The following is a 15,003-nucleotide window of genomic DNA, read 5'->3' as shown; positions in this document are numbered from 1 at the left end:
TATTATTATATTAATATCATTATTATTATATTAACTATTATTATAATAACTATAATGATAATAATAATTATTATTATTATTATAAACATTTTTATATTATTGCCATTATTATTGTTTTTATCATCATCTTTATTGTTATTATTATTATTAAATTATTATTACTATTATTGTCATTATTATTGTTTTCATCATTATTACTATTATTATTATTATCATTATTATTATATTAATATCATTATTATTATATTAACTATTATTATAATAACTATAATGATAATAATAATAATTATTATTATTATAAAACATTTTTATATTATTGCCATTATTATTGTTTTTATCATCATCTTTATTGTTATTATTATTATTAAATTATTATTACTATTATTGTCATTATTATTGTTTTCATCATTATTACTATTATTATTATTATTATTATCATCATCATTGTTATTATTATTATCATTATTATTATCACCTTATTATTATTATTATTATTATTATTATTGATATGAATAATAATTATATATATATATATATATATATATATATATATATATATATATATATATATATATATATATATATATATATAATGATTTATAGTTTATGTGGGAATATATATGTAAACACATACATTTTTAGAGACAAAATAATGTCTAAAAATATATGGAAGAATTAATACCAATATATAATGTAGACCAGTCAGAATGCAATATGTAAATGTGACAAAGAGGACCAATTGGAATGGAGTATGCAAATATGATCGATGTGTCATGATGACAGTCTACAATAAAGATCAACAGCATCAGTATGAGGTGTGTGTGTGTGTGTGTGTGTGTGTGTGTGTGTGTGTGTGTGTGTGTGTGTGTGTGTGTGTGTGCGTGTGTGTGCGTGTGTGTGCGTGTGTGTGCGTGTGTGTGCGTGTGTGTGTGTGTGTGTGTGTTGTTTTAGGAGATTAATTGTATTAATATCTCAGATTCCTCGTGGTGTAAGTCAGTGTTTGTTAAGGTGAGAGCGAATCTGAAGTTCAGCCGGGCTTCGGTCCAGTGTTGAGACTACACACACACACACACATACACACACACACACACACATACATACGCGTCACTGAGCAGATCTTACAAATGATTTACACATGCGTATAAACACTCAGTATGACTTTATCCCAGTGCATTGAATTAGTTCTGACCCAACAGGACCACACAATGAGCTGAAGCGCAGACACTGAGACTACACACACACACACACACATTCGCTCACTGCTGAACCTCATCAGAGTCTGCATTACTGTTGTCCTCATATTGCTGCTCTTCTGTGCTGTTGAAAAAGAGATAGAAACTTTTCATCTCACGTCTCTGAGTTCACATCTTACAAATGTGTGTGTGTCTGTGTTGTCACACTGTGTTAACTGTAAAGGTCTACTGTTGTGTGTGTGCTGGATTCCTCATCTGCTCCTCTTCATGTGTGTTTGCAGGAACTGCTGGCTCTGTGTGGTAACGGCTGTGTCATGTTCACAGCGCCAATAAAAACTCACCAGTAGATTAAAAACTACATTTAGACTTGTCCATGTCAAAAATCGTCGTCATGGTGCTTGGATGCAGGGACTGGTTGTCAGGGTGTTGCTATGCTGGATGTTACTAATATAAATAATGTTTTTGCCTTGTGTTTAAAGCTTTTTAAAAAGCAAATAATTCAGTGGTTGTTAGGGGGTTGCTAGGGTGTTGTTAGTGTGTTATGGGTGGTTGTCAGGGTGTTGTAAGTGGTTGTCTGCATGTCTGTTTGGGTGTTGTGGGGTTTTCAGGGTTTTTGTCTGTGTTGTCGGGGATTGTTTGGGTGTTGTGGTTAGTTGTCAGGATGTTTGTTTGGGTGTTATAGGTGTTGTCAGGGTGTTGCTAGGGTGTTGTGTATTGTCAGGATGTTTGTTTGGATGATGTGGGTCGTAGTCAGGGTGTTTGGTTAGGTGTTGTGTATGGTTGACTGGATGTTTGTTAGGGTGTTATGGTTGGTTGTCAGGGTGTTTGTTAGGGTGTTATGGTTGGTTGTCAGGGTGTTTGTTAGGGTGTTATGGTTGGTTGTAAGGATGTTGTGGATGGTTGTCAGGATGCTTGTTAGGGTGTTATGGTTGGTCGTCAGGATGTTGATAGGCTCTTGCGGGTAGTTGTCAGGGTGTTTTTTTTGGGTGTTGTATTTGGTTGTCTGGATGTTTGTTTGGGTGTTGTGGGGGTTGTCAGGGTTTTTGTCGACGTTGTTAGTGATTGTTAGGATGTTGTGGGTGGTTGTCTGGATGTTTGTTTGGGTGTTATGGGTGGTTGTTAGGGTATTTGTTAGGGTGTTGTGGGTGGTTGTCAGGGTATTTGTTAGGGTGTTGTGGGTGGTTGTCAGGGTATTTGTTAGGGTGTTATGGGTGGTTGTCAGGGTTTTTGTTGATGTAGTTGGCGATTGTTAGGGTGTTATGGTTGGTTGTCAGGACAGTGTTAGGATGTTGTGGGTGGTTGTCTGGATGTTTGTTTGGGTGTTGTGTATGGTTGTCAGGGTTTTTGTCCATGTTATTGGTGATTGTTAGGGTGTTGTGGGTGGTTGTCAGGATGTTGTTAGGGTGTTGTCAGGGTAGTGCTAGTGTGCTGTGGATGGTTGATAGGGTGTTGCTAGGGTTTTGTGGATGGTTGTCAGGTTTTTTCTTTCTTATTTTGGTCAGTTTCTATTTTACACATAATTAATGGGGTCACAGTCACATGCTTATTATTTAGAGATGCTATTCTTGACCGGCTACTCAGTAAAGTGGAATTTAAAAAATAATTCTTAAATCAAGATAGCTTCACTAGAAAATGACCTAATTGATAAATAAATAAAAATGGTAATAGTTTTTATTAGTTTTATATTTCTGAAAATGAGTTTATTTCACCTGTGTTCATTATATTTCAAGTAACAAAATTTGAATTTGATTTTAGGTTTTATTTTTAGTTTATTAACTTTTTCAGGGGAATCAATGCAAGCAGATTTATTTTCTAGCAAATGTGACTGCAGATTTTATAAAGTGTGTGTGCGTGTGTGTGTATGTGTGTGTGTGAGCGGGCGCATGCTTGTGTGTGTGTGCGTGCTTGTGTGTGTGCATGTGTGTCAATGTGTCTGCATGCGTCTATGTTGTGTGTGTGTCTGTGTGCACGTGTGTCTGTGTGTGTTCTACAGATGGAAGCCAGCTGTGAGTGTGTGTGTTGTTGGGAGCAGTTTCTCTCAGTATAATCGTGTGTGAACGGTGAAAGGAGCGTGTGGAAGCAGAGGAGAGTGATGGAGGTGTGAGGTTTGGTCAAACCGCAGGTATGGAGCGTGCAGGACGGAGAGAGAGAAAGAGAGAAAGATACACACACACACACACACACTGGAAAAAGAAGACGCCCTTTACACTGAAGTTTCCTTTAAACAGTTTACGGTTGCCATGACGACAGCTGACGTGACTGAACTATTTCATCCCGAAAGAATCTTTCTTGCAACATCAGCTGCAACAATCTGAATTAATGCTTTACAAAAGTGTCAAAGTCGTTTCACTGCAATAAACACACAAATAACTGCTGTTCATGTTGCAAAACACAGCAAGTATGAAACTAATTCAGCTGTAAAGCAGCTCAACAGAAGAGTAAAGCAGTATTATTCAGTTGTATTTTAATCTAAGGTATAACTGATGACAGGCTATTGAATTATTAGAAAAATGTGCATTATATTTTCTAGTAACTCAATGAGTGCAGTAGTCTATTCCAGTATTTTGTACTTTTCAATAATTGTGGTTTATCAATTTGGATAGCCGATTTCAATGTCATCAATGGATTGAATAGGCATTATCAGTGGTTATTAGCTGATAGATATGGGCCAGTAAGGGCCTACTGGTAGGCTCAGAAGGCTGTTAATAGATCACATACAGCTGCAGCTGGAATTATTTATATTATTTATTAAATTTCCAATTATTTGTATTTTATTACTGTCTACCCAGGGGTGGATTTAACCATACGCAAGATAAGCGGCCGCTTGGGGCCCCAGGAAATCCAAATAAAAACCTATAAGTATAAGTTATACCTATTAATTATATATAACATCATTTTCTGTCATGGTGATGCAGTGGTGCAGTAGGCAGTGCTGTCGCCTCACAGCAAGAAGCTCGCTGGTTCAAGCCTCGGCTGGGTCAGTTGCCGTTTCTGTGTGGAGTTTGCATGTTCTCCCCGTATTGGCGTGGGTTTCCCTTACAGTCCAAAGACATGCGGTACAGGTGAATTGGGTAAAGCTAAATTGTCCGTAGTGTATGTGTGTGTGTGAATGAGTGTGTGTGGATGTTTCCCAGTGATGGGTTGCAGCCAGAAGGGCATCCGTTGCATAAAACATGTGCTGGATAAGTTGGTGGTTCATTCCCGTGTGGCGACCCCTGATTAATAAAGAGACTACGCCGAGAAGAAAATGAATGAAGGAATTTTCTGTCATATTTTGTACGATGAGTGTCTAAAAAATAAATGTTTAATGTTTATTACATCTGCATAAATGTATCCTCCACCCTCAATCAAGTCCAGCAGTCAAATTAGGTAAAGATTTAGTTTTAACAAAGAAATATTTTATATATAACTTTTAATTGTTAATTAATTTTAAGAAAACAAATGATTTAAACAGTTTGACAAGAAGCTTTACATTTTGTTACTATTATTATTAATAAGCATTAAGACAACATGTAGAAAAGGAGTGATTGAGTGATATAAGAAACAGAAACAGCTAAATAAACCAAAGGTGCGTTTCAGAACGTTTGGGCCCCTACTAAGGGCCCCCAATTCACTAAATCCCCTACCCCAGCTTTAAACCCTACCATCACAGTCATGTAAAATCAGATCTGAATCTGGAGTCTTTTCCATTAGTATCTGATTAACCATGTGAATAGATGATAACAGCCTGTCAGTAGGCGCTTTTACTGGCCCATATCTATCAGCTGATAACCACTGATAACGGCCATTCAATTGAACGATAACATTCGAAGCGGATGCATTTGTTATTTGTTAATCCAGAAACATATTTCAAGTGGTCTCTTGTTTATTTATTTACTTATTTATTTATAGAAAATTAAGTAAGACATAATTGACTGCAGGATGTTACATAATAATCCACATTTAAAATACCTCAGGTGTGCATTATTTTGCTTATACTCTGGTTTCCAAAGCTGCTCTAATCTTCAGATGACATACACTGCAAGAAATGCTTTTTACTTATATTTTTGTCTTGTTTTTAGTCTAAATATCCTTAAATTCTTAAATCAAAAAGCTCTTTCTAGACAAGCAAACAATATTGTCTTGATTTAAAGATTATGTGTATTCTAGTGTGTCCACAGCCATATTGGAGTGAAATAAACACAAGTCTCTTTTTTTGTTTAATCTCCTGATGCTAAAATAGGATCTAAATCCTTCAATTTTTAAGTGCGTGATCTGCTCTCTGTGATCATCAATCATCATCAAATGTGATCAAGAATGGAGAGGGGTCTGGCTGCAGACTGGGTGCAATCTGAGCTGCATGCAATGCTTTTGAATAACCTAACCTGTCACTCGCTCCATTGAGTGTATTGTGTCTGACATTGCATCTCTGAGATATGCAAAGTCAGCTTGCATCATTAAGACTGCATCCAGATACTATTGCAAGAATGAGTTTTACAAGTTTAACACGTGTTTAAAACAGTGCATGTTTGTGATAAAGTCAGTAAAATCACTTTTAATTCATCAGCACAGCCGTGTCAGTACAATTATAAAAGAAGACGCTTCAATCCCGGTTTGTGGACGTTAAATCAGGTTGATTTAGTACGTAACATAATGGAAATCCATACGGCAGTGGAGATTAACCTGTATCCTGACCAACGCAATCTCACGGCAATTCGTAACTTTTGGATTTAGTGGCTAATTTGTATGAATTTGTGCAGTCTAGTTCGTTGAATTTAGTAGGATTTGACCATCACCCAATGACGGTTAGGGGTGGAGTTAGGTGCCACGCCTCCTTTTTAAAATCGTATATTTTTGGTTCGACTGAACTCGTACGAATTAGCCACTAAACTGACAAAACGTAAAATACATACGTTTTCTCGTGAGATCAGGCTGATCCTGACACATTTGCGTGCAAAAACACTACAAAGCTTAATGTGTGTTTTTGTGTGCGCGCGTAAACTTTGTGTGTGACTCATCGTTGCAGAAAGGCTTGAATGAACTCCACAACGAATGCATCTAATAACCATTAGGAAAGTTCTTACTGTAGTAAGGGAGATCGTCTTCATTCTTGTCTGTCACTGTGCTGTTTATCTCTGTGAGACACAGCAGGTGAAGGCTACGCCCATCAGAGCAATAGTGAGCGATCTCTATGGCTCTGACAAGCAAGTGGGAATGGTGGGTGGGGAGAACCAGCTCCCTAATTTGCTCAGCTAATTTGCATTAAAAGCACAGGCAACACAAACAGCTACAGTGTCTTTCCAGCTCAAATGTTCAATGTACAGAAAGCTATAATAAACAATCTGAGGGGTGTTTTGAGCTGAAACTTTACAGACACATTCTGGAGACACAAAAGACTGATCCTAAATCTTGAAAAATGGGTCAAATAGGTGCCCTTTAAGTCTTTTTTTAGATAGATCTTCCACATCTCCTCTTCTGTTGTGTTCGGATGTGATTTCTGACTGTGGATGTGATAACTCTGATCTGTAATGCACTCAAAACCTGCCGGAACTACTTTAGCGGTGCCTTTATCTGAAAATAACGGCACATCCTTGAATATCCATCAAATCAAGCATTTAACAGCCTGTAGTACAAGTTCATTACACTGTAAACGATTTCTTGTTAAATTAACAGTAAGTTACTGGCAACAATTATCCAGTAGTTGTATTTCATAAAACAGTAACATTACTGTAATACTAATTACATTAGTATTACATTTACTGTAAAATGTAATACATCATTTTACTGTTGTTGATTTTTACTGTAACACTAATTACAGTAGTGGTGCACATACTGCAAAACTGAAAACAGTATTTTATTGTACATTTTTACCATGAAGAACTACAGTATTTTAACGTTACTTTCATTATAACTGTACAGTATTTTACATTTATTAAATGTTATTTTATTATATTTAATAGTGCTACTTTATAATGGGTAAAAAATTTTCAAAAATTGCACAAGTGTTATTTTAACTGTTCAAGACGTACAAGAAAAATAAAGAAACTGAAACTTTAACTTCACAATAAAGGTTTATTGTGTAAAGCATGCTAAAACAGTAGCAGTAATTCAATATAACAGAGCAACAGAACACTAATAAACAATTGATCATTAAAACCAGTCAACAATTAATGCATCAAAAATTATTACAATTTTAAAAACAGGTGAAAATACTGCTACAAGACAGGAAATGATGAAGGCCAAATGATGTGGAAAGGGACAGTGAAAAAGGGCAGCAGCATGATGATGATCCTGCAAAAATGACAAGCAAAATCAATCACTGAAGTAAAAACTAATCATCCCTCAAACCATTTAATTCATTCAGAAACGAAACACTGCACTGCAGTTTATATATATATATATATATATATATATACATATATACACACACATATATATATATATATATATATATATATATATATATATATATATAAAACAGTTTTTTAATTGTTTTTGTTGGTGAAATACAGTTTGTTGTCAATTCACAATTACACTAACGTTAATGGGGAAAAGATCAGCGGGCATTGTTCTTGAAGATCGCTAGTCAGGTGTCCACACAGGTGTGTAAAATATAAAGTCTCATCTTAACTTAATGTCCGACTCTGTATAGCTCGAATATCTGATTCTATGATCACACAACTAGTGCTTCCACGGATTTAAGAGGGGTGAACACAGTTCATTCTCACTTTAAGAGGCTACATATTTAAAATTAAATAAATAAAATATGTAATTTAACGTGACTAATGTTAATACTTTTAGGCTTTTAACACGTATAAATCCACTTCTAACTTACAGACAAGATTGCGTTAGAGAACATGAAAGCTGTGGGTGATTTTTTTTTTAAATAATGCTAATGATAAGTTACTGATATATGGTCTGCATAAAACAAAGTAATCACTAAGCATTCATTTTTGGCAAAATCTGCAGAGAGGCTCAGCGACACGAGGAAATGTGTTAAAGTTGAGTAGAGAACTAAAGAGCAGTCTAGCCTACTTCATGAAATGTTTGTGGTAATATTCTGCTGTCAATTCATATTACTGTATTTCAATATGCAGCAGTGATGGCATGTAAGCTAGACAAATAAACATTTTATCGAGTCATTTCATACAATTTATTTATTAATTTATTTTTTATACGAACACATCTCCAGTGACATTTCCTCAAACTAAATCATCATAACGTTACTGTGCACAGCATCAGTAAAATGTTGAGAATAATTTAAATACTTAATTTTTTTAAAACAGTCACTGCTGATTACAAACTAACATTAAAGCTAAGCTTACAGAAATCCTGTATGCATGACAATATAAAGATGTATTACTCACTGATGTCGAAGCACTTCCAGGTCATCAGAGATGTAGACAGGACAGAATATGTGCAATCAAATGAGCTCTTGTGCAGCCTTTGTTGGACATCCAGGTAGTATGTTCACCCACACTGTAAGAAACAAAAACAGAAACAATTTATTAAAATGTGAGGGATAGTAAACATGTTTGGTCTACAGAGAGAAGAAAATGTTTACTTTAAGCATTGATCCTAATGAATCTGTTTCTAAACTACATTTAACCTTATCACGGAAACAGCATTTTTGAGCTTTTAGACCAGGGGTGCTCAACCTTGTTTGCTTTAAATAAGAATTAAAACAATAAATCTCTATGTCAAATAAAATACTTCAGATCTAAATAAAGTAGGTGATTTTACCTAAAGGTTCCTTCCCTCCAGTTAGTTTGGCTGCAGATCCCTCCACATCTGTGCTTTATTCGGTTCTTGTCTTAAGAGTAACTGGTGTCGCATTCCAGGTCCATCACAATTTGGGCTAGAAGGACAATATGACAAAAGACAAGACACATATAAATAAAAGTCTCAGAATAAAATATTTAAAGGAATAGTTTACTATTTTGCCACTATTTACTCCACGTGTTTTAAACTAGTTTGAATTTCTGTTAAACACTAAAGCAGATATTTTGAAGAATGTTAGTAACCAGTAACTATTGACATCCATATTTGAACCCAATTTCTTTAAAAAATACGAGTTTGTGTTCAACGGAACAAAATAAATATATAACTATTTTGAAACAAGTGGAGGATGCCAAAGATGCTATTATTTTCATTTTTGGGTGAACTGTCCCTTCAATTCAAGTGTCAAGCATAGTCATAAAAACTGATGTGTCGCTTGAGGAAAACTAAATCAAGTACCTTCTGTGAACAAGCAGAATCATTATGCCAGTGTATTCAGTGATTCTCTTTTACATTTTCCCACTATAAAACGATAGCTTCAACATGCAATCCATGTTAACACAAAAATGAATAGCATAAAATAACATATTGAACTAAACTTACAGTTTCCAGTTCCATACACCCAGTAAAATTGCTAATAAACAAAGACTGGTGTTTTAACACCAGATTTTTTTTTATCTTAGGAACTGCTGGAAGAAGAAAAAAAGGTTGTACATGAAACTCCTCACAACAAATCTGTGAACAACTTGACATTTCAAAATCTAATCAAAATGAGGAAGACATCAACATTACCTTGAATAATCAAGTGAGGAGTGATTGGTAGCATCAGTTTTTCAACATCAATTACTGTAGCTGAAAAACAGATAAATATAATAAGAGTAAAATAAGACTTAACATTAATTAATCTAAATCTATGGTACAACGATACCAATCTGTATGGGGTTAAAATACATTTGTACACAAATCATTCACTGACCCCATCAATTTCTCTTAGAATAGGATATATATATATATATATATATATATATATATATATATATATATATATATATATATATATATATATAGTGATAATGACTTTGGCTTATATCTGTGTACTCAGAACGTACACTCACCTCAGGTACACCAGAACAGCAAAAATTAAATGTACAATTAATGACACACTATAAATCAAGCTCATTAACATTATTGAGAAATAGACAATAAATATGTATTTTGTTAATATTAACCTTAGCTTAAAATAATTCAACTGCATTTAATTTTCAGCTCCATTTAATAAAACAGTTAAGACTCATTTCATTATGAGTTTAGTTTAACTTAAATAACTAACTTACAGTTGAAAAATTTTACCATAATGATAGCTTAGTCAAAATGATTATGTGAAGACCAGAGCTTACCTTAACGGTAAACGTTTAACTTTTCATGGTGACTTCGCCTTCATTTCAGTGTTGAGCTGAAATAGAGAATTCATTAATGCAGTTAAGTTACAATAAGTTAAAGTTATGTTTTTTCAGGTAACTTAACGTATGGTCAAAAACTTACTTAAGATAAACTCACTGTATCTAATACCTCGCAAACACTACAATGACCGCCTGGCGTCTGTTATTTCTTGTTTAAAATACCATTTGTTAACGGATAGCGTGACATAACATAAGAACCTACAACTAATGTCACTTGGTTAATTCTTTTAAATTACACACACAATACAAAGAAATACATACAAAACAATCCTTTAACGGACAGAATTTGACTTTAAAACACTTACCGAGGATGAATTCGCTGGATGAAAGACGACAGGTGAATTTCAAATTAGGAGAGCCGTTGCCTGCATGTCGAGTCGTGTCCGTTCGGTTCTATGAATCGGCTCCTTAGTGAACAGTAAAGAATCGAATCCGCCTAAATTTGATTCCTTTTTGTATATGATTCATTACTATTTCGTTATACTGCTTGGCCACACGCATTTATACACTAATTATACACTAATTGCATATTGCTGAATGTGCTTGTGAACACGTGTGATCAAATAATTCCCGAGCAAACGGTTCAATTCGGTTCAATACGAGTCGCTCGAGTGCTGAACCGAACCAGTGCAAACGTGATATTGATTACAATATAGTAACATTGTTTTTTATTCACTTTACCAGCGAGATTATTACATATATCTGACCTTGACAACAAGAAATAAAGTTCGTTTGAAGTGTTTTGAGAATTCATATTTTTCTTGTTTTTCTCCCAGAATTCATTTCACATCAACAAGCAAATGGTAATGGCGGATGAGAAAGCCCAGCTAATATTATAAATATTGCGTTTAATATGTCACAAAATGAAATTTTAACAGTGTTTCATGCGAGAATGTAGTTCTTACAAACTCAAATCTGTGGTATATTTATAGATATCATTTGTAAATTTTAAGCGTGCTTTGCCGATAGCGTAGATTCTGACCTCCAGGGTGTCCAATATCACTCATGTGTCCGGCGAAACGAGGTTATAATCGGCTAGACATGTGAGACTTGCCCCGGTCTTAGATGGCTTTATAATGAATGTGAATATATAAAGTCTGTGGTTTATTTATAGAGATGGTGCGTATTTTAAAATATTGTTTTGAAAATGCGGAGATCTGAGACCATTATGTGAACAGTCTGAAGAAACTGGTTAGTTTATTTTTTTTTCACAAAATACTTTGTCAAAAAATAAAATAAACAAAATAATAATATAAAGTGTGTGTAGAGTTTTTCATGGTCATTTGCAGTACTGTATTTAGATGCACAGTAACTGATTTTTTCCCAAAATTCATTGTAAAATCTGCAGTAGCATACTGTTAATCATGTTCACAGTATGGAAATGTTGAGAATACATTATCATGCTGTGAAAACAGCAATATATACAGTAACACACTGTGCACAGCTTATACAGTAAACAACTGTTGAGAAATGCAGTATAATACCTTGAAAACAACAGAAATCGTTTACAGTGTATGTAACACCATGTCAACAAACTGCAAAATAAAAGCAGAAATCTGACTTATTTGGTAATTTGTTGGCATTTTACCACAGTAGTGCTGGAGTTAACTGTGTAATAATCTCATCACTGAGGTGTCTGAGTGCTCATAATCGACCAAGGAATCAAAGTAGTGTTATTAAAACAAAGTCAGAGCTGGAAATCAGAGTTTAGCACTGCAGAGAAACCGTGATGTTGAGCGAGACAGGGAAAGAGCGAGCTGGAATCTGCTTTCAGGCCACATCAGGAACGGCTGGCTGCATTAGAGCTGCTATTATCCTCTCCAAGAGTCATAACAGCCAGAACACCCACCTCGACAGACCAGCGTGCAGAGAGAGGGAGTGAGAGAGAGAGACACTTCTAGATAGTTATAAATGAATCATTGTAAATATACTGATTACTATTATTTATGTTTTATCCTAAAATGTTGGTTGTTTAATGTACAGTTTATTCTGATTTATTATTATTTACATTTTTATTTGTATTTTTTATTACTTTTACCTACTACTACACTGTAAAAAAAAAAAAAAGGTAACTTAAACCATTTGAGGAAACCGATTGCAACAAACCTTTTATAGGGACACAAAACACCAGAACAGCTGTTTTGAGCTGTTGACAGTCGTATATGTGTCCCACACTGCTGTAAACACTATTAGCACACATATATTTCTCAAAAAAAGTTCAAATTGGTTGTTTTTATCCAAATCCTTCCCTCTTTTCCTCCCTCGACACTCCCACTTAAACAAAGCTGGACACTTTCCTGACTTTTTCCAAACTAGAGGTGTAAAAACACCCTGCTGAAACGGGGGGTTTCATGCCTCTTTAAGTTCAAAAACTAATCCTAATAAGTTCTGTGAACTTAATCCATTTGAGAAAATAAAGCAATTTGAGCTCAGTAAAACCCAGTAAATGAAGAGAACTCAAACTAACTGAGTGCACTCTCAGAAATAGAGGTATGTGAGCTGTCATTAGGGGGGTTCCTTTTTCAAAAGGTACACATTTGTACTTAAATGGTCCATATTTTTACCTCAAAAGTATATATTAGTACCTAAAATATTTAAGAGCAACACTTTTGTACTTTTTAGGTACTAATATATATCCCTGAGATATTAATATGAACCTTTTAGGTACAAATGTGTATAAGAAACCACCCCACTGACAACTCGCGTACCTTCATTTCTGAGAGTGCACTATAAAAACCAATAAGTTAAGCAAACTCAAACCATGTGAGGAAACCGATTGCTACATTCATTCATTTTCTTGTCAGCATAGTCAATATATTAATCCGGGGTCGCCACAGCGGAATGAACCGCCAACTTATCCAGCAAGTTTTTACGCAGCGGATGCCCTTCCAGCCGCAACCCATCTCTGGGAAACATCCACAAACACATTCACACACACACTCATACACTACGGACAATTTAGTCTACCCAATTCACCTGTACCGCATGTGTTTGGACTGTGGGGGAAACCGGAGCACCCGGAGGAAACCCACGCGAAGGCTGGGAGAACATGCAAACTCCACACAGAAACGCCAACTGAGCCGAGGTTCGAACCACGAACCAACTTTAGAGCACAGTGATTGGATATTTACTTGCGGGGAGGAGTTTCCTCATCTCAGCTCATGGATTTACAGGCACACACAGTCAACTCGGGGAGATATAAAACACAAATTATTTAAACCACGTTTAATGAATTATGATTATCGCCAGACAGAATCAACGGATGTTTTACTTTGATAATATAGTAGGTAAAAACCTAAAATATTAAATAATAAAAAATTACTTTCAATCATGGTTCACAATGCAAACCCAATCAGATGTTTGGCAAACAAAGCAAGTCTGTCATATAATCAATTTTAGAGACCCAATATATTGCTTTACACACTGTATTGTACATTAATCCTATAAACATATCAGTCAATAAAATTACTGAAATTAATATATTTACACGCATTAAATTCAGTGCTTCATGGCTTTAACAATATGAATGTACAACGAATGTGTCACCAAATAATAGTGATGACATACTAATAGAGATAATATTATAGTAATAGTGACATATAGTTATGGTAATATATATGATGCTGATGAGGGTGGCTCAGTGGTCAGCACTGTCGCCTCACAGCAAGAAGAAGGTCACTGGTTTGAGCCTCGGCTGGGTAAGTTGGCATTTCTGTGTGGAGTTTGCATGTCCCCCAACCCCCCCCCCCCCCATCTAACCCCCCCCCCCCCCCCCCCCCCCCCCACGGTCCAAACACGTGATATAGGGGAATTGATGAGTGTGTATGTGTGTGAATGAGTGTGCATGGTTGTTTCCCAGTACTGGGCAGCAGCTGGAAGGGCATCCGCTGTGTAAAACATACATGCAAATAGTTGGCAGTTCATTCCACTGTGGTGAACCCTGATAAATAAGGGACTAACTCATACACTACGGACAATTTAGTTAATCAATTCACCTGTACTGCATGTGTTTGGACTGTGGGGGAAACCGGAGCACCCGGAGGAAACCCACGCCAACATGGGGAGAACATGCAAACTCCACACAGAAACACCAACTGACCCATTAAAATAATGCAGTAATGTTGACAGGTTATTATTCAGCTGACTTTATTGAGTAGAGGTGTGTGTGTGTGTGTGTGTGTGTGTGTGTGTGTGTGTGTGTGTGTGTGTGTGTGTGTGTGTGTGTGTGTGTGTGTGTGTGTGTGTGTGTGTGTGTGTGTCTGTGTCTGTGTGTGTGTGTGTTATACTGGTTTACTGTGAACACCCCAGCAGTAGCAGGCATGTAGGTTTTGTCTGTGAGTTCTGACAGGTGTGTGTCCATATGTGCTGCAGTGTGTGTGTGTGTGTGTGTGTGTGTGTGTGTGTGTGTGTGTGTATCTGGTAACGTGTGCTAATGAGTTTCAGGCGCTAAATGGAGATCTTGCATAAAGCTACAGCTGCCTGCTCCAATAAATACCATGAGGGAGGTCTGACACACACACACACACACACACACACAGTAGACTAACACACACATGCACACACACATTTATTGTCTTGTCATGATTTTCTCA

At 35.8% G+C, this 15,003-nt stretch overlaps 1 protein-coding gene and 1 long non-coding RNA gene across 4 annotated transcripts in view; one reads left to right on the top strand and one right to left on the bottom strand.

Moving 5' to 3' along the window:
• The window catches only part of gli1 (GLI family zinc finger 1), an 86,845-nt gene that overhangs the window by 48,324 nt on the left and 23,518 nt on the right, over positions 1-15,003 (top strand).
• LOC141386392 (uncharacterized) lies at positions 7,228-10,813 on the bottom strand. Of its 2 annotated transcripts, XR_012408326.1 has the most exons (7): positions 10,717-10,813; positions 10,349-10,404; positions 9,744-9,803; positions 9,555-9,640; positions 8,916-9,030; positions 8,540-8,651; positions 7,228-7,463 (listed from the first exon to the last, which is right to left on the bottom strand). It is a non-coding gene; the product is annotated as an uncharacterized lncRNA (long non-coding RNA). The 2 variants fall into 2 exon arrangements; XR_012408327.1 differs by lacking the exon at positions 9,555-9,640.

This window comes from Danio rerio, chromosome 6 (assembly GCF_049306965.1).
Source record: "Danio rerio strain Tuebingen ecotype United States chromosome 6, GRCz12tu, whole genome shotgun sequence".
NCBI classification, from domain to species: Eukaryota; Metazoa; Chordata; class Actinopteri; order Cypriniformes; family Danionidae; genus Danio; species Danio rerio.
Note: the sequence above shows the minus strand (reverse complement) of the source record. Positions and strands in the feature narration are given on the sequence as shown.